At 44.0% G+C, this 24,231-nt stretch overlaps 1 long non-coding RNA gene and 1 pseudogene across 2 annotated transcripts in view; one reads left to right on the forward strand and one right to left on the reverse strand.

Annotated features, from left to right (window-relative positions):
* Positions 1–24,231, reverse strand: part of LOC141985525 (uncharacterized) — a 49,975-nt gene that overhangs the window by 4,071 nt on the left and 21,673 nt on the right. The window lies entirely within an intron of this gene.
* On the forward strand, positions 17,005–17,127 carry LOC141985610 (U5 spliceosomal RNA; annotated as a pseudogene).

Consider the following 24,231-nt stretch of genomic DNA (forward strand, 5'->3'; position numbering starts at 1 on the left):
ACTAACCAAGGCCGGGATAGGCAAGTGATGACCAACACTGAAGGAATGCCTATGACTGTTTGTCATTTTTCCACAGTGGTATGAGTTAACGTCAGGCTCTCAAGTTTAACTCTGAACTGCAGTTCTTTTACAAATGGTTTTCACAACGTTATTATTTAGTTTTATTTAATCTGCATAATAGTTCCCAGGCTGCTGTAGAGTACAAGGTTCTATCCAGGAAGAGCTTTGCTGACAATGGCACCTCCCAAACTCTGCTCAATGTCCACAGCTGAATAGTTCCCATCGTCCCTTCCCCAGCATGAGAGAAGACAGAAAAGTCCAGGGGTTGCTGCTTTCAGGAGCCCCTCTGCCAGGGATGGGATGCTCTTCACCCTCAGCTTTTGTTAGAGATGCTTAACATGTAATGTTCCTAGGGTTTGATTTTTTTAAAATAAAATCATGGTGTAGAAAACCATTATTTTGCAGCCCTTTCACCAAAGATCCCAAAGTGGTTGCACAACCATTAATTTGCTAAGCACCCTCACTCTCCTGTAAGATAGGCAAGGGTTGATATTTTACAGCTTGAGGGACAGAAACGTTGGGCTAATTATTTTTCAAGGGGCCTCTGATTTTGGGTGCCATGTTCTTTTGAGTACTCACGTCTGATTTTCAGAAGGGCCGAGCCCCTGCAGCTTCCACTGACTTCAAATGGAGACGTGAGTGCCTAGCATCTCTGCAAGTCTTGGCCTAATTCCCTCATTCAGCACCACCCAGGAAGTAAGTAGCATGGTTGTAAGAAACTCAGACCCACTGGCTCCCAGTCCTTTCCTCTAACGCTACAGGGAAGCAGGGTTTTCAATGAAGATCTGTTAAAAGCAGTAGTCACCTAGATGCCAACAGGGCTGGGGGAAAGAGGGAAGAATCATAAGCTTGGACTCTTTGTAATTCGTGTGACATCATCCCAGTGAATTGCCACTTCATTTTTTTACACAACCAATTTGTTACATTGAAAAGCCATGTACGAAAGACAGAAAATACTCTTTGTGTGGACAATGAATCTTCCTTTTGATTTCATGAGTGGCATAAAACAGAAGTGGCAAAGCCATGCGTGAGATGTGAAAGCATTCATCCCTTGATTGGGGTGAAAAGCATGTTCATCGCCCATGCTTGGAGCAGTCTTTTGGTGCCAGTATTTTTTTTAAATGGCATGCCGTATTGCAAACTGTTACGCTACTGTCTCTCCTCCTGGCAGCTGGCTGGGCAGGTACCCAAGAGAATTCCACAGGTGATTTTGTATGGCGTGGGGCAGTATGGAATGTTGTCCTGCCACAAATCACCATTGTGTCTAGTTGGGTTTGGTGCAGGTGTGAAAGAAAAGGTCCCCTTTTCCCTCTGATCCGTAAGCACACTCTCACACACGCTTCATTTTAGGCAAGTAATCCCACTGCCGTCAATGGGACTGCTCACGAGCTAAGACATAAGCCTGGACCTCATGGTGTTCTGAGTTTGAACAGCGCCTAACACAATAAGGTCCTGATCTGTGACTAGGGACCCTGCGTGCTATGGGTAATACACATAATACATGAGTGTTGTGCAGAGTCGGGGTCTATGTAGATTTTGCAGTTGTTATGTTATTGTTGAATCTTACACTTTTGGGGAGGTGTCAGCATGTGGCCCTCATGCTGAATGTGAGCAAGAAATCCAGAACCAGGCCCTCTATTTGGAGCGGAAGTGGAAGCTCGTGCAATAAAGGGCTATGCAGCCTTGCACCTCTAGGGGGCTCTTCTGGACCGTCGCCCAGCTCTGTAGTCACATTGTCACCATCTGGTGGCTGTTTGGAGGCCTTTCCCAAACGGGTTGCTCTGTGTCGCAGCTCTTCCTGGACAATGGTCCACATCACAGAATGATCCCCACAAGTGGTGTTGATTTGGCGATCTCAGAAGAGAGGCCTAAGGCGTGTACCTGAGTGACCTACCCCCTCACCGATGCAACTGGTGCCCCTGGGTGCGGCGGGCTGGCCTTTAGGCAGCTGCCTCCCATGCTCTGCTAGTTCTGTAGATAAATTGGAGCTTTCGTTCTCCAGGGCTCCCTCTGGCTCCTTCCCCAGCGCTAGATGCAGTGGAGAAGGAAAGGATGTAGGAGAAATGCTGCTGACTGTGAAAGCTCTGACCAAGTGAAGGAAAATTCAAAAGGCCCTCAGAGATCCCACTAAACCTCTTTTCACTCTTGTCTCAGACAAACATCTAACGAGATTTACATTTTTTTTCTCTTGTTTCACCTGATATTGCTCTCATCTGACCTTCACCCCTCTGGATTTTGAATAGATCCAAACTGTGTGAGATCAAAGCAGTAAATCACAGAACTGTAAGACTGGAAGTCCTGTCCCCTGCACTCACGGCAGCACTAAGTATTGGCTGGACCATCCCTGACAGGTGTTTGTCCAACCTGCTCCTAAAAATGGTGCTACACTCGCTGACACCAACTGAAGATGTCGCCCATGTGTCTCTTTCATGGACAGGCTAAAACGAGCTGGATCCAAAGCAGGGGGAAACATTCTGAATTCAGGAATGACTCTGGAATCACCCTGCTGAATCCATATCAGAGCTTGGTTATCCAAAATTCAGCTTAGCTCCCCATCTCCCCTTTCTTCAAACCAGTCTCCTACTCTCCTGTCCCCTTCCCCATGGAAATATACAATGGAGGAGAGTCATAAACAGCAGGGTGAGGTCCTCACCATTGCACCAGCTCTTTGACACCAGGGCGGGAGAGGTGGAAAGGGGCCCTAAAAACCTTGCCTCCAGCCTGGGGAGGTTTCCCCGGGGAAGCACTGTAGAAGGCAGCTATGAAGCTGTCCTTAAGGTACCCCCTCACAAGCCCTGGCCCTTAACTGTGCTTAAGCAAGACAGAACATTCAATAAGGCCGCTGAAGAAGGCTCAAGATGGGAACCTCAACTATCCCATAGAAAATAAGATCTATACAGCCTTTAAGGAAAGAGAACTGGGTAACAGCATGAACATTGTCCTGTTTAAGGTGACCAGATGTCCTAATTTTATAGGGACAGTCCTGATATTCAGGGTTTTTACTTATATAGGTGCCTATTACCCCCCACCCCCATCCCAATTTTTCACACTTGCTGTCTGGTCACCCTAGCCCTGTTACTATATTGTATGAAGCATTGCCAAGCCAAATATTAAAATATCATGAGTCAGGTCCCCAAAATGATGAGGTTGTCTTAAAAATGAGTTTAAAAAATATTTTGTGGTTCTCTTTACCTGCCCTCTGATTTTTGACCCTTTAGGATACACTTAGGTCATGCTTTCCTGCTTTCTTCTGCAGCCAGCCTGGCTAGAAGCCTTTTTAAAATTAAAGCTGAGGTTCTCATGCATTCACATGACTCTGGCACCTGGGGCTTTAAGGAAACAGCAGTCATCACAAGACTTGTGACACAAATCATGAGAGCTAGCAACACTGTTCTGTTTTACTTAATGATTTGTTGTAAGATATTCATCTCCACGTTATCTGCACAGAAAACCCTCCTTCCTCACTCCCCAAACACTTTATGATCTAATTTCTTATAATGGTCTGCCCATGAAATATGGTGGTTTGTAGGGCATTTTTCCCCACAGTGAGTGATTTTCAGGTTGCTGAGTGTTCTTACCTTTTGTGCCACACGGATTTGATTTTTGGGATGTTTGATTTCCTCCTTTGAGCCTTCTCCTATTTGTTTATATGCTATTTCAGTGTGCTTGCTCAGGTCTAAGGACCCTATTATTTCCCTGCAATTATTTATCCCAGATGGTGCAACCCTTGTTGTGCTATTCAGAGTTTTGTTCAGTGAGGTGTTATTCTGAAGTTTTCACACACACACACACACACACACACACACACACACGGTGAGATACAAAGACATACACAGTGAGAGAAACAAAGGCAAACAGAGTGAAACATGCACACACAAACACACAATGCTGAAGAAAGCCCTCTAGAAAGTTTTGGTACCACGTACGTTGCCCATTTCAGATTATTTATCTCCTTTTTCCTTACTTTTTCTTCTGCTCTTTCCTTCCCCAGCAGTATAATGGTCCATTCTTAAACCATTGTATCCTTCACTTTTTCCTTATCACAGAAACAAAGTCCTCTGAATAGCCCTCCCCAATCTGTGTGTGTTTGTGTGTTAATCACAAATTTATGATGATGCAGGGAGTTTGGAGTGAGAAAGCTAAGCGCATTTCTCTGCCACAAACCATTGCTTTCAGGGATCATTCCACTTGACTGGCTAAGGAGAAAACTGCTCTGATAGAAACTATGTTATAATAGTTGGGAACTTTATAACAATTCAGTACCAACTGAGCTGATTTATTCTAATATGCCGGTGCAGGGAATTGTTATTCACCAAAGCAGAAAATGGAGCTGGCTTTTCAAAAGTGTTTAAAATCAAGCAGCTCTGAAGTCACCATCCGACTGTTGGGGTAATCTTTTTGGTGGCCAGGCAATCAACTTTCATTAAGGGCCATGCTGTTCTACAAAGCATATAGCACATGGCCAAAATGGAGCCACCTCTTCCAAAATGCTGCTTGAACGCTGTTTGTTTTCATTTGGCTGGGGATGGTAAAATTGCACTGGCAAAATATTCTACACAGATGGCCTCGCCTTCCGATCTGGATGTGATGTGTATGTTACAACATACCATATGTGTATACTTATGTATGACTAGCATGCTTCATTATTTTTTTTGCAAGACAAATTTTAACTGATTATCTCTATTCGTGTACAGCCAGTGTATCACTGGAGGTCAAATGTTTTTGATGGGCTTTCAGTGTGTGTGTGTGTGTGTGTGTGTGTGTGTGTGTGTGATGAGAAAGAGAAGTGCTTTTTCCAAAGTTTTCCACTGCAGAGAAAATGCCATAACTTTTTTGTTTGTCTCTGTAGTGTCATTATGTAATTAAAATGGCTATGTCAGAACAAAACTCTTGCTCAATTAATTTCTCCTCTTCATGTGCTGATTATCTTTCTAATTTTGCAAAGAAAGGTTTCAGAGTGAAGTCGAGTGCCAGCTGCCCACAACTGAACTATTCACATTTGGAAGAAAGATTAATTGCCTTAAGTTGGGTTTAAATGTCACTTATGTAACCTTCCATTATGCTTTTTCACAACTTTAGATGCCAATATGCTAATAGTCAGTGGTGTGTTTTTGAAAGAGCTATTGTTTAAACCCCAAACACCTTTCTGTGTGTCTCCTCTCTTTATTATATCACGCATTCAGAGATAGTTTCAAATCAACTTGTGCTTGCTTTTTCAAGGGCACTAAATTAAAGCTGGGGGCTGTTGAGTTGAGCAGTTCTTCTGCTGTGCTGGTTACAGTGCTGATCAGTTCACTAAATGGGTTTGTGTGCTTTGTGGTGAGTCTGCCGGGCTTGATGCTAGAGGGAAACCCTGGCATCGTTGCTTGGTTGTTTGACGTTAAAAGAGGCCTTAATGTTCTGGCCCAAATGTAGCACTGCACAATCCCTTTTCCCCACATCTTCACCCCCGGGGGGATTACAAAACCTGGAGTCTGTTGTGACTGGGTAGTATTGGTGCTATCAATGCAGTGTACTTGTAGGCAGTCTTGAAACCAAATAAAGACCCTGAAGTCAATGGAAGGACTCCAGCTGATTTGAGTGGGTTTTGGATCAGGCCCTTAACCAAATTAAGGGTGCAGGCCAGCTTCATGATTTAATGGCCCTACCAAAGTGACTCCCTCTTGTTCATTTCTACTGAGGGACAGGATGTACCAAGAGGTAGGATTCCCTGCCTGGATCCTCCTCCCCTCTTGGCAGGGGAGCTGGAACAATGTGTATCGTGGGGGGGCTGAGAGCCATTGAACCAAACTGTAAACCCTGGATATGATGGAAACCACTTCAAGCCAAGGGGTGCTGCAGCCTTCCCAGGACCCCTAGTTCCAGCACCTGAGTGGCTTATATATGCATGTCTTTACAGGAGGTAAGGCTATTTGCTTCCTTGATCGATAATCCCTCCTTGAAAAACCCACCAGTTGCACTGCTGTCTAATGGGCAGGATGGGCCATTAAGCCTGGCAATTGGCGTTTCTCCGCTTGTTATCACTTCTCTGGGCTGCTGTTTCTGTCACTGAGCAGAGTGCAGACACCCCAGGGAAGGCAGGAGAGGAGAGACAGCACGGCCTCTCCCCCTCCCCCACCCCAGCCACTGTGACCTGCTCCCCAGGGCCTGATTCTGCTCTCTCAGCTGTGTAAACTAGATGTCACTTCTCTGACACTAATGAAGCTAAACTGGCGTGACTGAGACCAGGATCAGACCCACTCGTTTCCAGAGCCGTCCCAGCAACGGGTTAGCTCTCCAAACCAAAAGCCTTCTCAAGATCATCAGCAAGCAATCCTTGAACCCCAATTAACTCAGGTTCTCCTTAACAGGTCTGCCCCTGTCCTGTCCAGGCCCTCACATTCCGGGTCACCCATGTACAGTAACACATGGCTTGTTCACTGAAGTAAAACTGCCATTTGCCCTTCTGATCTTCCCTGTTGATTCAATCTGGCAGGGGTAGTTTGGATACACAGGTTAGTTGCTCTCAACAACATCAAGTGGCATCAGGCCACTGCCTCTCTCCCAACTCAGTATTAAACTTTAACTTCTCTTATCAGCTCCCTGCAGAGAAGCAACAGCCGGGAGTCATAAAGTTATTGACGCTGGCTAGAAATACCTGTGAGATGTGTTTTGTTTTTTTTAAAGTGTGAATGTTTAAGAGCAACAGCTAACTGATAATGAGGGAAGTGACATATGTTGTGGATTACCCAGAAATGAAAAACATCTGTCCAGCTTTGCTTTAGAAAGGAATAAATGACAAGGCTAAAAAAAACCAAAAAACGAAAACGAGTGCTGGGTGCTGCCTGTCTTCATACAGGGGAGGAAAGCACAGCAGAGGGTAATAAATAAGTTATTCAATTGCTAGAACATAAGTGATATTATGTATAGCTGCACACCAACACACACAAATATTTGATATGGCTATAAAATGTGTGTAGGTAACACTCCCTTTCTCCAGGCCCTTTAATCTCAAAGGGGCAGAACTATACACAGACAGATTCACAAGCTAAATGCAGCCACCTCTAGAGAGGTAGAGCTTGCAGCCTACTACCAAACAGCAAGCTACCCAGCAATGGAGAGGGAAGAAGAGAAGAACTTTTAGCCGAGGTCACCCAGGGAACCCCCCTCTTTATGGAAAACGTCTGGGATCTGACAGGAACATAGAGGTGCCTCCTGAATGATTCATAGTATCAATGTTTTATTTTACTACCTTGCTATTGAAAGTCTCACACTGGAAATTGCATGCTAACCAATTGATCTACCTGGAAGGATGAAGGCCTGAACTAAGCCTGTCAAGATTCAAACCTTGGTTCCAGGGAGTCTGAGAGTCCAAACTGCTTCATAGGCAGGCAACTAAACCGAGCCCTGTATTTTATGAGCATGCACCAGTTAATCCCTTTGAGAGTACAGCCCTGGAGACCCCCTTGTGTGTTTAAAGACTTACAGCTGAACCCACTGCTAGTGAACTTAGATAAGCACCATTTCATTTAGAATGAAGCCAGCTAAATGGCCCATAGCGTTCCAAGGCATAGCAACGTGCACATTGAAATCCTGCTTTGCAGTGTTCGGTCCTACACTCCCTGCTTGGAGCTCACTCGGATGAAATTCCCCCGGCCTGAGCCAGGACTGGGGAGCATGGACCAGGGAGCCGATCCTGTAATTGGATCCATGTGGGCAGACCCTAGTCCTATACAGAGTCCTGTGAAATCAATGGGCATTCCACGTAGTCTGCCATGTAGATCTAGCTGTAGGATCAAGTTTAGCTCAAAAGTCTTCCCCAGGAATTGAAATTAGAGGGGGTGTTGGAATTTACAGCGCAGGTTGCAAAACGACTAAATTGGCAACACTGGAGCAGAATGGGAGACTTCAGGGGGGTGTAGGGCAATTCCGGAAGACCTGGGTATATTTCCCTGCTCTGTCACAGATGTCCTCTGGTACCTTGGACAAGTGACTTAGCTGCTCCCTGCCTCAGTTTCCCATCTGTAAAATGGGGACAACAGCACTGCCCTGCCTCACAGGGGTGTAATGAGGATAAACACATTAAAAAGTGTGAAGCATGCAGATACTTTGGTAATGGGAAACCATACAAGTATGTGAGATTGAAGATGGGTTTGTGGGGAAAAAAAATTAACTCCATGATAAAGCACTTCTACGGAGAATTACTTCTTTCTCATCCCACATGACATATGTTGCATCTGGAAGGTGTTTTCAAATCAGCAAGGGAAGAAATGAGACCAATCATTTGAAATCACAGCTATTCCAGACGTGTGTATTATTTTACTTGAGCAGATCGGATAAAAAGAGTTCCAAGCCCATAAACTTTTTCAGTCTTCAATTATTTTGGGGGGTTAAAAAGGGGAAATTTTTTAAAAGCAAGCCTGAGTATTTTGCTTGTGTGGCTACCTAAAAAGCTGAGCAGTGCTGTCATCAAGGGATGAGAGGAGGATGATGTGTGTTGGGAAGGGAGGGGGATTGGACTGAGGGATGTCAACAAAAAAAATCCTGGAAACGTTTTATGTAGGGTTTTGTTCAGGGGAGGTTTTCCATAATACATTTTGACGGTTTTGAAATTGGCCCTGTGTAGGCCAACAATGAGGGATAGTGGAGCTTACATAGCAGAAAATCCATACTCTCCAGACACCTGCTTACCACAGAAGAATCACAAGATATTGACCTTCAATTCAGCTTGCGGTATGAGCTGATTCAGGGAGATAAGGGGAACTAATCTGTCAGTCTTCTCAGGCTCTTCTTTATTGACTAACTGACAGTTGGTTATTTCAGCTTCAGCTACGCTGTGGTAACACTGAAAAATATGATTCAGACACCTATTGGGTTTTTATTGCAAGTTAGATAGAAACCCTTCTGTTAAAGAAACCTCCAGAGCAACAGCTGTGTTTTGGGTTAAAATTGATCTGCTGTATTCCCAACCTTTCAATGACTGACAGATACAAAGTTAAACTTTTGACCACAGGTTGCTAGTTTATAATTTCACTCCAGCTTTATGACTAATTTATTTACACACACACACACACACACACACAATCTGGAAACACTTAGAATTCACACTGCACAGAGACACACACAAAAATATGCAGCCAATAGATATTTCATGGACAGAATGAAAGCTACATCATAAATCAAGTTCTTACTGAAACCACAACTTAATTCTGGGTTTCAAATTTGATTTTTCTATGGAATAAAAGGAAAGCTATCTAACAATCGGATCTTTTATGGAACTTTGCAAAGGAAGTTTATTGCTGGCACAGAAAATATCTTTTAGTTACTCATTACAACATCTCAACTGGGTGCCCTGCTGCAAGGAGATGTTTTACAAACAATTATTTGAACACCAATTCACCCAGGCACTAAAAAGCAATTATTTTATAGTTTTTGTTATTCCATTTCCCCCAAAGTACTTTGTGCAGTTGAAGTTGGTTTATGCAATAAATGGACAAGGTTCAAAAATGTGACTCCTCTGAACTTTTTAACCTTATACAAAGGAAAGAATTCTAAGAGCAATGGATAAAATTCAATTAACTGAGATGACAGAAAATAATCTACTAAGCGAATACATCAGGCAATTGGAATCTTTCATACCTTTCAAAAAGGAAATAACCTATTTCTTTCCTTGTTATCTAATGACACAGGAGTTTATTTCTCCAGAAGCAGTTACAAATCTACCTAATGGGGCCTAAATACTGTTGCCAAGCAATTAGGGTTTTTATTGTGTGGTTAATTCCTTCATTTCCTCAGTTGGTGATAATCATTACAAAATACAGTACTTACAAGCTTTCTCATTTAAGAGCATGCATGCACACACACACAAACGTGATTTATATCTTACCCCTTACGTATACATGTACGAGGTTATCTAGAAACAGAGTATGTATATCTCTAATAAGTTGGGGTAAATCTACTGTCAGATAACCAGACCTATTTTGCTAAATATGTAGCTTGAAAATATTCAACCAGATCCTCAGCTGGTGTAATCAGCATAGCTTCGTTGATTTCAACCGAGCTCCTCTGTTTCACCTCAGCTGAGGATTTGGCCTGTTATTCATGAGTTATTTATCAATCCATTCACTCGTGTGTTCATGTATGTTGTTTGTACTGAATTAGGCTGATCCAGTCCTCATTTAAATTAATGAAAAGATTCCCATTTTCTTCAATGGAGCTGGGGCAAGCTCTTTATGCCTAGGCTCATACATGATGGAGGAAGAAAAGCCCGTTCAATAAACATACAGTGAAGAAGCTGCACCCGACGGTGCATAATATTTATTTGATCCATAGTTTCAGTGAGGGTGACCTACAAATGATTTGTACATGTCTTCACCAGAAAACCAAAATCAAAATACAGCTCCAGAATATATTCATTTGGGGTGTATTCTATTTCTTTTTAAGCACACCAGATAACAAATAAAAAGCAGATTTCTAATGCATGTTTTGAATTTTTTATCCAGCTTTTGGCTTCAGTTCCTGTTTTCTCAAATACATTTGCTGTTCCTTCCTCTCCAATCAATCAGGTAATAAAAATAATAAGTCTGTTTTTTGAAGACATAGTCCAGAGATGGGAATTCTTTGCAGGCGGGGATGGTAGGAGGCCTCCGATGCAGTGAAACTTAGAGGCTGTGTAAGAGGACTTTGCAACATCTGCATCTGACGCACAAGGTAGCTAGGCTCCATGCAACCTCTGCCTAAACCAGCCCTAAAGCCAGATTTGAGAGCAGATTAGGGCAAGGCCAGGACACGCCTACTTGACCCATGATTATGCAAATCTAGTGGAAAACATCTGGGTTTTAGTTCCACCTCTGTCACAGGCTTCCTGTGTAATCTTGGACAAGTCACTCAGGCTGGGATGGGAGTTGGTGCTGGATGCCTTTACATGCCTAATCTCTTTGTGCCTCAGTTTCCTCATCTGTAAATAGGGAGCATTATACTTCCTACCTTACTGACATGATGTGAGGATAAATCCAGTCATATCTGTGAGCTGCTCAAATGCTATGGTGATGACAGCCATAGAAAAGCCCATAAAAATAAGCATTACTATATAACACAGCCACATTATTATTCATGTCATATATGGCAGAGCCTTGTGGTAAATACATTTATCACACCACATTGATCATCTCCCTGCCCACTCATCCATCTGCTTAGGAGTCCAATCAAGCTATACTGACCTACATCAGGTCAGGATCTGGCTCTTTGTTATCAACACAGTCATTAATGGGTGACACGTTTCTGACATACAGGATGACTAACCAGGCAGTTGGCAGCTGACCCGCTCATTTGCATCCTCCAGTCCTATTGGCTAAAATATAATGAAAGTTGTTCCAGAAGTAACACAAATGAATAACAATTTTGTTTAGTTTACATAGCTTATTTTTAAAAAATTAACCATATTGTCTATTCACTTTATCTAAGGCGATATGAATTGAAGCTATGCCGATTTACACCAGCTGAGGATCTGGTCCCTATTTTACACTTTAAAAAAAAACAGACGATGTTACAAACAGACTATCCCATTCCAGGGCACATGGTTGTGTGAAAGCCACACTGTGGGGTGCTGGAGGCATGAAGATAGATGCAGAACAGCTGCCTGCCCTCTTATGCGTAGTTCCTTACCTATGTAATTGCACTGACTGATGGAGACAATCTGACTGGCTGACAAGGATCCCAAGCTGTGTAATTGTAAGACTAGACCTGCATTGGTTTCAGCTCATTAATCAAAACATCATCATAATTGTTTTGGTAAAATGACCATTTTCTATGCACAATGATACACTTCAGGGTGTGCGATCACTGTGTCGTAGACACACTTCTCAGGTGCCGGTACCACTTGAACGTTGACCTTGCTCCTCATGATTCATCTCAGACATGCATTTATGACATTACAGCTGAACACTCAGAGCCAAACCCTTTTCACCTAGCTCACAGAAATAGTTCCAGACTACTCACTTGAGAAAAGTGAGCAGAACTTGTTCCCCTGGCATGTATTATGGGTTAAATATTAAACACGCACATGCCAGGGGCAGTTCTGCCTATGAATTGAGAACACTATTAGGCCCCTTGTGTGTTCAAGAAAAGTCACATGAAATATTTCACGAACCTAATTACAATATTGATAAACGGAAACAAAGGTAACAGCTCTTCTAAGACAACCAGCTTGATCTGAGACCTCTTTATCGTTCTGGAATTGAGAAATTGTTTCCCAACATGTGTTTAATTGTAGCACTGTTGTAGGTTGGCTGGTTTTTTAAATAAGACGCTGAAAGAAATTCTTTTGGGTTGCCATTCTTTTTAAACATCATTGCACTTTGGTAACAAAGTAGCATGAATAAAAGGCATGGTAAATATGAAGGAGGTAGAACATTTATAGTCATCCTTCGACAATGAATTATTTAAATAACAATGAATTAATCATATTTTGGAATCTGTAAGTACAAAAGCTTAAGTGCTATAATGAAGAATAGTGATAGGTTCAGAATTGTTATTAAGGTCTTTTTATAAAAAGACATCCTTGGCAAGGCTGAGTGAAATCATTCTGCAGGGACTGAGAATATAAAGGAGAACAGAACGGAAAGATATTAGCATCTTGGGAAAAAATATCCCGTTTTGACTTTTCCCTCCCTCTTTTTCCTCCTTTCTCAATATAATCTGAATGAAATACAATATGTGGAGCAATTGCATATGAGGTGTCTACTGCTCTAACTGATTTCTACATCCATAAATATGTCCCTATACAGTAGCAGATGTACGTACACAAATAGGGTACATATATCCTAAAGGGACGTACATGGATGTGTGTGCGCTAAATGGGGAAAGACCTCGATTATGGAAGACTATTTAAGACTATGGAAGAAAGAACTCGAAGGGGTTTTCCTGCAAATACATATCCAAGGAACAAAAGAGCTAGCCACACAAAATCTCATGGTTTTATCCCTTTTAGGTACCATTACAATAGGAGATACCCAGGGGCTTTTTGATTTAATAATTAGTCCCATGTCTAGCATGCGCTCCACCTCCTCCTGAATTTGCCTTTGAATTTCTCCTTTAGCACAGTAGGCTCTGCCAGGGGCAGGAAGTGGCCCTGTAGTTTCCATCCTCTATTTTGTTAGTTTAACCTGTCCGGTTGGAAAAGACCTGGCTGTGGTATTTCAAGAGGGCCAACTTTGCCTGCTTTGGGTGCAAATCCTCCCAAATCTCCGTGTTTTCCAGAGGACTCTCTTCCTTACTCTCCGTGAGCCACCCCAGACAGCCTGACATAGCTCACTAGGATTTCCTCCTGCTCTGCTTCTGCCTCTTGGGCAACTGTAGTGGCATTCACAGTGGAAAGTGGGGGTGTGGATCCTGCGGTTACCTTAAGTTTTGGGCAATTTAATTGTATACAGCCAGGAGCCACACATATATGGCAAACAACCTGCCTCCCTTTTTGGCAGTGGGGTTGTGGTAGGGTGTACTCCCCACACTGGCTTTGGGAGGGCTGAGGTAGGCCAGGAAGGCCCAATCAACCAATTAGGCTGAAAGCTGGGGGGATTAGGGGGTGAGAGGAAAGCCCTAGTTAGGAGGAAGCTCACTTGAACAGAGGTAGGCAGGGAAGCTGGCAGCAGCAAAGGCTGCTGGGAGGAAGTTTGCTGTCACCGTGTGTTTAATAGTGAGGGAAGGAGGGAACCCAGGGGAAAGAGTACTCTCCTAGGGGCCTGGCAAGGTGAGAAGAGAAGAGGGTATCCTGAAGAGAGCAGGGTGGAGAGAAGACCCTGTGGGATGCAGGGTAAGAAGCAGCAAGACTGGGGACTGAACAGACCTTGGTTGCATGTGGTAGGGTCCCTGGGCTGGAAGGAACCCGGAGTAAAGGGCAGGCCTAGGTTCCCCTACCCGCCACTGGGGAAGTGGTACTGGCAGAGTAGTGAACTGGAAGACGGCCTGGGTCACTGTGGGAGTGACAGACACTTTGAAGGACTGTACCCTGGAAGGGGGGAAATGCTGAGTGACCTGGCCAGAGGGCTGAGTCATGGAAAGGCAGCTGCAGCTCCTGGAGCAAGAGAGGGATTGTGGGGCAGAGAGAGAGACAAAGAGAAGGGGTTTCAGCCTCGTGGAGCTAATCCCCAGAATGGCCAGAAGGAGGTGCCATTCCAGCTGTGAGCAAAACATCTTGTCACCAGAATTTAAACCCTAGGATCTCCTGGGAGTTTTTATCAAAGTTGGAGTTAGGTTTATTTCCAGTTACCTCTTAACCTGGGTGACATGAAGATTTTTCCCCCAGGGACATTCCTCCCACCCCATGGGCCCTTGATTCAATTTATTCATCCTCAGTTTCAGACACCTTTAAGATAGTCAGGGATGCAATCCCATGCTCTAGGCAACCCCAAGCCTCTGATTACCAGAAGCCAGAAGTGGAAAATAGGGGTAGATCACTCAAGAATTACTCAGTACTGTGTACTCCATCTGGTACAGGCCACTGTTGGAGATGAGATACTCGGCAAGATGGACCATGGTCTGACTCAGTATGGCAACTCTCATGTTCTTATTCAGCCTCCTGGCAGTTGGGAGGCCCTAGAGTCCCCCATGTACCCTTTCCAATATGTTGTCCTGCAAAGTCTGTGGGGCTATAGTATGATACCTATAGGACTCGGACTTTCAGCTTTGGGGAGTTCCTCTCTCATTGCATAGAAGTCACAGACTGGAACCGGGACCCATGATAATTGGGCCAACCACGTATGACAGTGTTGGATAACCTGGCTAATAGCCATTGATGGACCTATCCTCCATTAACTTACCCATTTCTTTTTTCAACTCACTTATATTTTTGGCCATCACAACATCCCATGGCAATGAGTTCCACTGGAGTGTTGTGTCAATGAGGAGGGCCCATCATTGGCAGGGAGTTTCAGTAGGAGATGGAACCGTGTGAGTCTTGCAGAATAATCAGAAAGACACAACTCAATGACCCTGTCACTCCCACCGCGTTACCTGGTAGGTGTTGTATGCATATGTAATTGGTGACTAGCTGCATGCATACATGTAGGTTCATGTGTTCATGGATAGGCGCAAGTACTATAATTGATTACAAAAATATTATTATATTTGAACGCCTAAAAAAACAACTAAACAATTAATCACTGCCACACATGCAATTAGTAGTAGAAGTAACTGTATTCTGGTAGTATTCAAAGGACCCAAATGGGATCACAGACTGATTGTGCTGGGTACTATACGACTAGAAAAGAGACAATCCCTGGCCCAGAGGTCTTATCATCTGCAAGACATTATAATAAAAAACACCTAATAGGATATAGCCTTAAGAACCAGATCCTGGTACCCATACTCCCCTTGAGTAGGACGTTGCTTGACAATGTTTTCATTGGTTTTAGTGTGAATGGATATGGAACAAAGTGTTACTCAAGGTGAGTAAGGGGTTTGCAATCTGGCCCTAAATGAGGGAATTATACAAACATACTCTGTCTACGGTTAGGTTTTCAGAGTATGCAGCGTTCCGAAAACTTATAACTAGGCTCTTTTGTAGGAAAAGCTTCTGGGGATGACCTACTGCTTCAAAGTGAAGAAAGAAAGAAAGTTTCTTTCTTTCTTTCTTTTTTCTTTCTAATGGCCTGATGTTACAAGATGCTGAGCATCTCCTCTGATGTTCTGAGAATCTTCTGGGCTCTGGTGAGTCAGTGGTGTTCAGCATTTTGCAAAAAGCAGCTCTTCACAGGAACAGGTCCTTAATGAGAATACAGGAAAAGGCATTTGCTTGAATGGTAAAATTGGATTTGACACGAATGATGAAACTCCATGGGGAAAAGATCATTTCAGAGCATGACTGTCATATTTGGGTTGATTTCTTTGTATGAGTGCACGCATGCTCCCGTATGTGTATGTGTAAATATCCTGTCCAGGGCTAGTCCAATAGCCTTTATAGAGAACATTTGCTGCTAAAATCCTTAGCCTCATCTACCAGTTGGGGGCATGCAGAGACAATAGAAAAGCTCTCACAGAGCAGCACAGACTCTCAGTACAGCCGAAGTACAGTGCTGCTCTGTGAGAGCTTTTGCCTCCACAGCAACATCGTTAATTACCCAGGGCATCTCCTAAAATGTTTCCATTTTCAAACAATAAAAACAAAGGGGATTTTTTTAAAAAAAATGCTCATTTAGTTAAATCCAGAACCTTGTCTGGATCACAACAGGGAATATGACTGTGCAATTCTCAGCTATATAGGTGGAGAAACGTTATCCTTACTTCAATACTTAAAGAATTGTCTTTTACAGCTGGAAATGTTGGGCAACAGCCACTCTGGAGAGCTCTCAGCTGGTGTAAATTGCTGCCAATCCACTGATTTCAATGGAATGATGCTGATTTACTCCAGCCCAAGGATCTAGCCCTGTACTGATTTTGTTTCACAATGCCAGCACATTACTAGTTTTTTAAGATGCTCTGGAAATAAAGAGCAATTAGTAAGAGATGTTTATTAAAAGTACCTGTAAAGTAGGTGGTCCTTGCTGAAATAGGCCATTTTAATCTTTCAGGGACAGATCCTCACCTGGCGTCAGTTGACCTATTCCCACCGAAATATTTCCGTTTGATGGAAAGATAAAAAAGCAGTGCTGCCAAATTACATTTTTTCAGGCTGGTGATTAGAAAACAAATTTGTGAAAGCACAGAGCAGGTGAAATTGCCATCGCATTCTGAAGTGAGCAAAGAGAAATGAAATTCATTAAATACTCAGCCACCTGCTTCTGTACCACAGACACTTCACCCCTCCAGTACCATCTTAAAATCAAACAAAGAGCCTATCTGAGATTTACAAGGCACCATCACTGAAAATATCCTCCTTCAAGTGCACCAAAATGTTTTAAATATCTATGTTTAAAAAACTGTTTAAGAGGCAACTTCAGGCCCTGATTCAGCAAGGTACATGCCTAGTTTGAACTCTGGTTTCTCTTCGGATCGTATAAATCTTTCGCCTTTTACTAAAGATTTCCATGGAGAGGAACATTTATGAGTAGTTTTTTGACCCAATTTTTTGAGCAGTCTCATTGATTTCAGTGTAACGTGATTGACGTTAGGCATGCAGTTAAGTATCTGGCTGAGCTGGGGCCTTACGGGGGTATGGCGACACAGCATTTTGGAGCTTGTGGGTCAACAGACTGGGGCTGGTGGGCCTCACATTAGCACTCTAAAAATAGGTGCATAGACAGCACTCTGAAGTTGGAGCTTGGGCTCTGAAGCCCACCCCCCTTCACGAGGCTTCAGAGCCCATGTTCCCAGAAGGACAGACTGGTTTTCCCACAATTCACTGGGAAGCATCATCGAGTGGCTGAGCTTCTGCTGCACAAAGAACCCTGCGGGGACACCGCCAGGAGTCCTGCCAACACTCCTGGGTGAGGATGGCACCAGCAAAGACACAGTAACTCGCGTATGGCTTTGCAATTGGCTGCTCATACCTGGGTAAGGCTAACCTTGGTGCCAATCGCAGTGAAGACACACCCTAATAGAATATGGTATCAACGCTTTGAGGTGCTGAGCGCCTCCTGAGAGGAGCCAAGTGCTTTCAGAGCCCAATGACTTCAATGGGATAACTTTCTCACTGAACTTTCATTACCCAAAACCAATCTCTCGTCCTTATATTAACCTATTTCTAGGTCTCACAAAGACTTAGGGCATACCAGAAATGCCCTCTGGGTATCTAGTCAGACTCTTTGGAGAATTTCCAACCGCCTATTCCTTTATTTTCAAGTCTCAAACCTTTTGATCCAGGTCTGCAACCTTTACCAATGGAAGCAATCCTTACTCAAGTGAGTAATCCCATTGCTCATTCACAAGGACAACAGTCTGCAGGACCACATGGGCAGTCCTCCTCACACGAGCTGTAGGCTATTAAGATGTTACTCTCACTATTTGTACCCTTGGAGTGCTTGTCCGAAGTAGGCATGTCTTTCAGAGAAAGTAAGTTTAAAGCTCCGAAGTGACAAAATGGTAGTTCAAGCCACATGTCAGACCCAAATTAGCTATAAGATGGATATCAGCGGGTATAAATAGCAAAATTGTTTAACTTGGCCCAATTTGGCATTTAGTGTGGGAGCTGGATGGCTGTAATTTACACGGCTTTAGGAGTGACTATGCTAAATGCCCCTGAGCATGCCCAGTGTGAATCAAACATTCCCAGAACTCCATGTAGACTCAGTATCAGCCAATGCTCATGTCGTTAATAAGGTTCTGTGCTGTCTCCTTAAATGCCTGCTTCGGAAATATTTACTAAAAACGACAGGGTGTCAAACCAAAGTTACAGCAATTACTCCCTCCAAGCTCAACAGATTTACAAAGACACCATATTAAAAAGGGATATCAGCATAAGCAACCAGTTTTCTCGTTGCTATAGGGAGGCCAGAGAAAGCTCAGGAAGTGCACGGGATGATGATTGTTCATGTTGCAGGTCCAGCAGCATTGCAGATATATAATGCTCTTATATTTTATACCGGAGGGGAAAAAAATAAAGAGCACTTGGCTCACATGGTGTGTACTTTTGAGAGGTATTGCAACAGCGAGAGGAAAAATGTTACTTAGGATGAAAGACACTTGTGTTTCCAAAGCCAAGATGAATGAGTAGGCGGTGTGAGCAACCTGTAGCTTAAAACTGAAATGTGAATTCGGGGGAAGTATGGGACCTCTGAATAAAATATGGGCTTGTATGTGTCATGGCGACTGATCAAGTGCGGTGCAGGAAGGAAGCTGAATTTACCTTTACAATTGTTTTGCCCTAGGTGTGATGAAAGTCAGAGGCCAAGAAGTTGCTCAGAATTTGGCCAATGACATAAATGAAACATACAAAATTCACACAACGCCAGCCTCCCAAAGTAGCTATTAAAGATGTATTCCACAGCCAGTGCAGGCAAATGTTCTCTAAGCTTGTGGACATTTGTCTGCACTAGCTGGCAGTGTTGCATAGCTCCTTGTACTTGCACAACTGCAGAGCAAACTGATTCCCATTGGAAATGCAGCTAACATATGGGGGTGGGGGTGGGAGGGTTGATATCCTTCCAACTGGTAACTGGAGTACAGTAATGTATTAGTCCAAGGAAAGTATATAATGCTCTAGCTAAGGCAAGGGTCCAGAAGTCTCAATCAAAGCTTGCTTCATGGTGCAAGGTGGTGCAGTCAGTAGACCAGGCACCTTCATGGGACTCAGAAGACCTGGGTTCTGTTGGTGACTCTGCCACTGACCTCCTGTGTGACCTGGGGCTAGACACTTCCCCTCTTCTGTGTGTCCTGCAGTTTCCCCTCTGAAGACAATGGAGCTGGTCAGCTTTGTGGAAGGAATAATCTAGTCATAGAGTAACTGTGTTTAAGGCTAGAAGGGACCACTACATCATGTCTGACCTCCTGTATATCACAGGCCACCACCACCACCTAGCACCGGCACACTAAACCCAACAACCAAAATTACACCAAAGTATTACAGCTCACAGGAGACTAGACTATTATATGCCACAGGCAGAGAAGAGGAGGGACCGCAAAAGTGCCCAGGGCCTCAGCAATGGCAGAGAAATGAGTAAATGAGATACCTCCAGATAATTGTGGCAAGTTACCCGCTGCAGAGAAAGGTGAAACCCCCCTCCCCCAAGGTCACTGCCAATCCGACTTGGGGGGAAATTCCTTCCCAACATCTGTAACATCATTGTGTCTGGGGAGGAGCCAGAAAGAACCCGGCTTGACTCTCAGGACCCTGGTGGAATTTGCAGGGCTGACAGTCAGAAAAACCTTCCTTTGGCTGGTTACATTTTTACAGTATGAGAGACGATCAATGATGAATCCCACAATGCCATTTTTAGAGTCACTTTTCAGCATTTCAACTATTTTCCATAACTTGCCAAAACCAAGAAATTAAGCAAAAAAGTCAAACTTCTGTAGTGTGGCTTGGGATACATGCAATAGCAGATATCCCACTCTAGCAGGCCCAGAACTGTCCTACTGAGAGGAGGGGATCTAATGTGATATCCTTCCCACCCTATCCAGGGGTACGCTAGTTCAGGGTAGCTGCCATGGTGAATACATCCCAGCATGTTTGCCTTGTTGGGCACATGGATTTGGATCACCTGGGTAACTGTGTAGTGTTAATATGTTTGCCCCTTTAAAAATCTGGCACAGCATCTCAAGGTGTTGTCTCATAAACTAAGCAGAGCTAAGGCTGGTCATTACTTGGATGGGACATCTGGTGCTGGCAACCCAGTAAGTGCCTGCATGTCAGTGTTAACACAGGTATGGTGTTAGACGGCACTGTGCAGTCTTTCCGATGAAGTGTAGAACAGTGGTCCTGACTATTTGATAATTAAAACTCACATGACAATTTGAGAAGGTAAAGCTGTTCTCGTCCTCACCCTTCATATCCTGCCCCAAATCCAGTTTGGGGTGATTGCTCTCTGGCTAACAACCCTACCTGAAGTGTGCTGAATTCCATATTCCTTTTCCCTTCCTAGCCTGAACTATTGTGTAGTGTTTCTATGCACTGTTAAACAGATGCCATGTTCCACCCTAGAAGTAGCTACATTGATGAATGGGTGAAATGTTTCTATCCACACATCAATCAGTCTGACTTGGGTCAGCAAGCACTCGGAACCCAGGTGCCAGGACCTTGCTTGGGGGGTGGGTGCCAAGCCCTGTCATTTTGCAGTGTGGATGCAGCTCAAGCTGTAGACCCAAGTGAGAAAGACTGCATAGTCCAGTATGAATGCACCAGCACAGCGGTGAGACCCAGGTCCAGCGGTTGTGAACCCAGGTTTACAATGCAGTGTGGATGCTCAAGTGCAGGCTTGGAAACATCAAGTCCACAAGTCCAGGTCCTGAACATGCAGGTTTACAATCAGTGTAAATGTGCCCTTAGGGTATGTCTACACTACCCACCACATCGGTGGGCAGCGATCTATCCAGCGGCGATCAATTTATCGCGTCTAGTCTAGACGCGATAAATCGACCCCCGAGCGCTCTCCCGTCGACTCCTGTACTCCACCGCCGCGAGAGGTGCAAGCGGAGTCGACAGGGGAGCGGCAGCAGTCGACTCACCGCAGGGAAGACACCACGGTAAGTCGATCTAAGTACGTTGACTTCAGCTAGGTTATTCAAGTAGCTGAAGTTGCGTAATTTAGATTGATCTCCCCCGCTGCCCCCTCCCCAGTGTAGACAGGGCTTAGTGACTTAACCAAAGTCACTCAGGAAGTTTCTGGTGGAGCGAGTAATTGAACCTGGCTCTCCCACATTCCAGGCTACAGCCTGAAACGGTAGGCCTCAAGGTTCAGATGTAATGACTATATAGGTGATTTTTCTCTTGGGAGCACTGGACATGGTCGTTCTTCCTGGTTCTCAAACTACTAGGTTAAGTAAGCACGTACCTGTAGCAGAGTGTGAGTAGTCTAAGGCTAACTCACCGCTCTGTGCACTTGGGAAGCCTCCCCACATGGGGCAAATGGATGAGGTAAGACTTTAAGTACTAATTAATTAACTAATTAGCTGGGTGATTGAGTTCATCAGCTGGAAACAGTTAAAAGAGAGGCAGGAAGTAACTGTAGGTGGAAAGTGTGATGTACCCGAGTGCGGAAAGGTGAGATTTCCCCAGTGCCCTAGTAGTAAGTCAAGGCTTGGGAGGAAAGTCTTATGCTGTTGAGGGGAAAAAACATTTGAAATAAAGCACTTGGTGCTGAACTTGCCACTGGTGTGTGTGAAAAGTGTTTGCAGTAAGGATCCAGGGTGAGGAAACCTTGTCCAATACAGTCTGCTAGAGTCTCCTCGAAGGGTGTCCTTGAGTCCAGACTCGACAAAGGGGTCATGAAGGCAGGGAGTGGTGACTACATTACAAAATGGCTCTTGTGGGTATATCTATAGAGCCAGCTCTGTCCTGCATGGATTCTCGTCTTCTTTGGTGGGTGGTGAGAAACAGGAAAATGTCTGGGCTGAAACTTGTGGAATGTCCTTCTGGAACAGATTTTGCTCCATTTAACTGATGGAAGAGGCCCTGGGGGTTTTTCCCCTTCCTCTGCAGTGTGGGCCACAGGTCACTTGCTGGAGGATTCTCTGCACCATGAAGTCTTTAAACCATGATTTGAGGACTTCAATAGCTCAGACATAGGTGAGAGGTTTATTGCAGGAGTGGGTGGGTGAGGTTCTGTGGCCTGCGTTGTGCAGGAGGTCAGACTAGATGTTCATAATGGTCCCTTCTGACCTTAATATCTATGAGTCTGTGAGACTGTAGAATAGGCAGACACCCCAGTCTCCTAACCCAATAGATGTCCTGAAAATTGCATGGACCTGGAGGCATTTGTGAAACCCAGTTCAGTGTTTCAGCTCTCTGTCAGCCCTGCCCTCTCGGTGCAGTTTGGCTGTGCTTCCATTATCTGGCCACAGGCAGGCCTGGCTTGGAGCAACATTAACCCTGGAGTAGATAGCCAATCAGATATCTGCAGAGACTGGAACGAAGCATGCATTGCTGCTCCCTAGCTCCATGCCTCATGCCTCTGGCCCCACCCTGAAATTCCTCCTGGAGCTCAGGCAGAGGGTCTGTGTGATTTCACCTAGGGTAGCAGAAGCATGGTGTGGAGCTAGCTGTCTCCCCTTTCTGCACCTCCACTAATTCAGTCTCTTGTCTGCACACAATGGACCAAATGTGGGTCCCATTGCAGACAACAGCAAAACTCCCACGGACTTCGGTGGGATAAGAGCAATGGGGGGGGGGGGGGAATGACTCGGCGCTCTGATGGCACTTTAGAATCAGAATAAAAGCTGCATTCTAATGTGAGAGCTGATTTCCACTTGTACCTTATTGTTGTTTGAATACTGTACAGCAGGCAAACATTGTCACAAACGGGGCCAAATTCAGCACAGGTGTAAGTAGGCACAACGGCATTCAGCAGACTTGCAACTGAGGTGAATATGCCCCATTGTTACAAAACGAAGTCAGAGATAACCCAGATTAAAAGGTAGCCCTCATTAATAAATCAAAGCTCTCCCCCACAGTAAATGACCTTTCATGTTCTTAATTCAGGGGATGATCCTTTCCTGGGCACCCGCTTCAAAGGGTTAAGCACCCTCAAATCTTACTGAAGCCAATGAAAAGTGACAGCTCTGAGATCCTTGTTTTCAGAGGTGCTGATCCATCCACAGCTAGCAGCTTCAGGCTCAGAATTTCTGAAAATCAGGCCTCAGGCCCCTTACGGAACCGGCCTTCATTCACCTGAATGGTTTTTCATGCAGTACACTTCTGTTCAGATGCAAAATATTTAAGATGTTCAAAGACCACTTGTAATTGCATCATCAAATGTAAATATGAAATCTATCCAGGTAAATTAAGAATATGCTTCATTTTTCATCATACCGTTCACTTTTTTTTGGAGAAACTTTCTTTTGTGAGGATTTTTGGGTGGGGTGGGGTGTAGTTCATTGTGCTGATAAAAGTAAGTAGCCGATTGCATTATGCTGTTAACTTCCCTTGTTTGCTACAGTGACTTATTTTGTGTCTGATACATTAGTTATCCCATTTTGGTAAGCTGATTTTAAATATGTTACCACGCAAGCTCTTTTTACAGCTTGTTCAGCTCTTGATTATGAATGAGTGCAGTGATACATGCAGGAATATTTATTATTTATATAAAATATACAAGCAAGAAGACTCTTCATAAATCACAAAATGCTGTTCTCCTAGGGGTTCGTGACAGCCACATCCTCTTTATGGAAAGCCAGAATACATTCAATAACACAGGCATTGGCAAGACACATTTCAAAAATTATACGATTGCGGTATTTGTTCGATTCATTTGGTATGTAGCATTTAAAATCTAAAATCTGTTTTACACAAATAAATCTTAAAATTAAGATTGAAGTAAAAATGCGCCGGGAAAACTACTGTATCAGCCTGTAGTAGTAGTGTATTTTATGACCGAAAGAATGTCGTAATAAACAAAGCGAGCTTCAAATGCTTGGGATTTAATCTTGGAGGGGGACTTTCTGAAAGCTATTTTAAATAAATTTTCTTTCTCGAATCTAGAGCCTGTTTTGCCACTGTAGATAGGGTACCTTGCTATGATGTGATTTGTGAATGTCTGCTATGTAGCACAGGAAACCGTAATAGGCAATCCATCCAAACAAAAAATGAATTCCAGAAGCACATTA

This window comes from Natator depressus, chromosome 3 (assembly GCF_965152275.1).
Source record: "Natator depressus isolate rNatDep1 chromosome 3, rNatDep2.hap1, whole genome shotgun sequence".
NCBI classification, from domain to species: Eukaryota; Metazoa; Chordata; order Testudines; family Cheloniidae; genus Natator; species Natator depressus.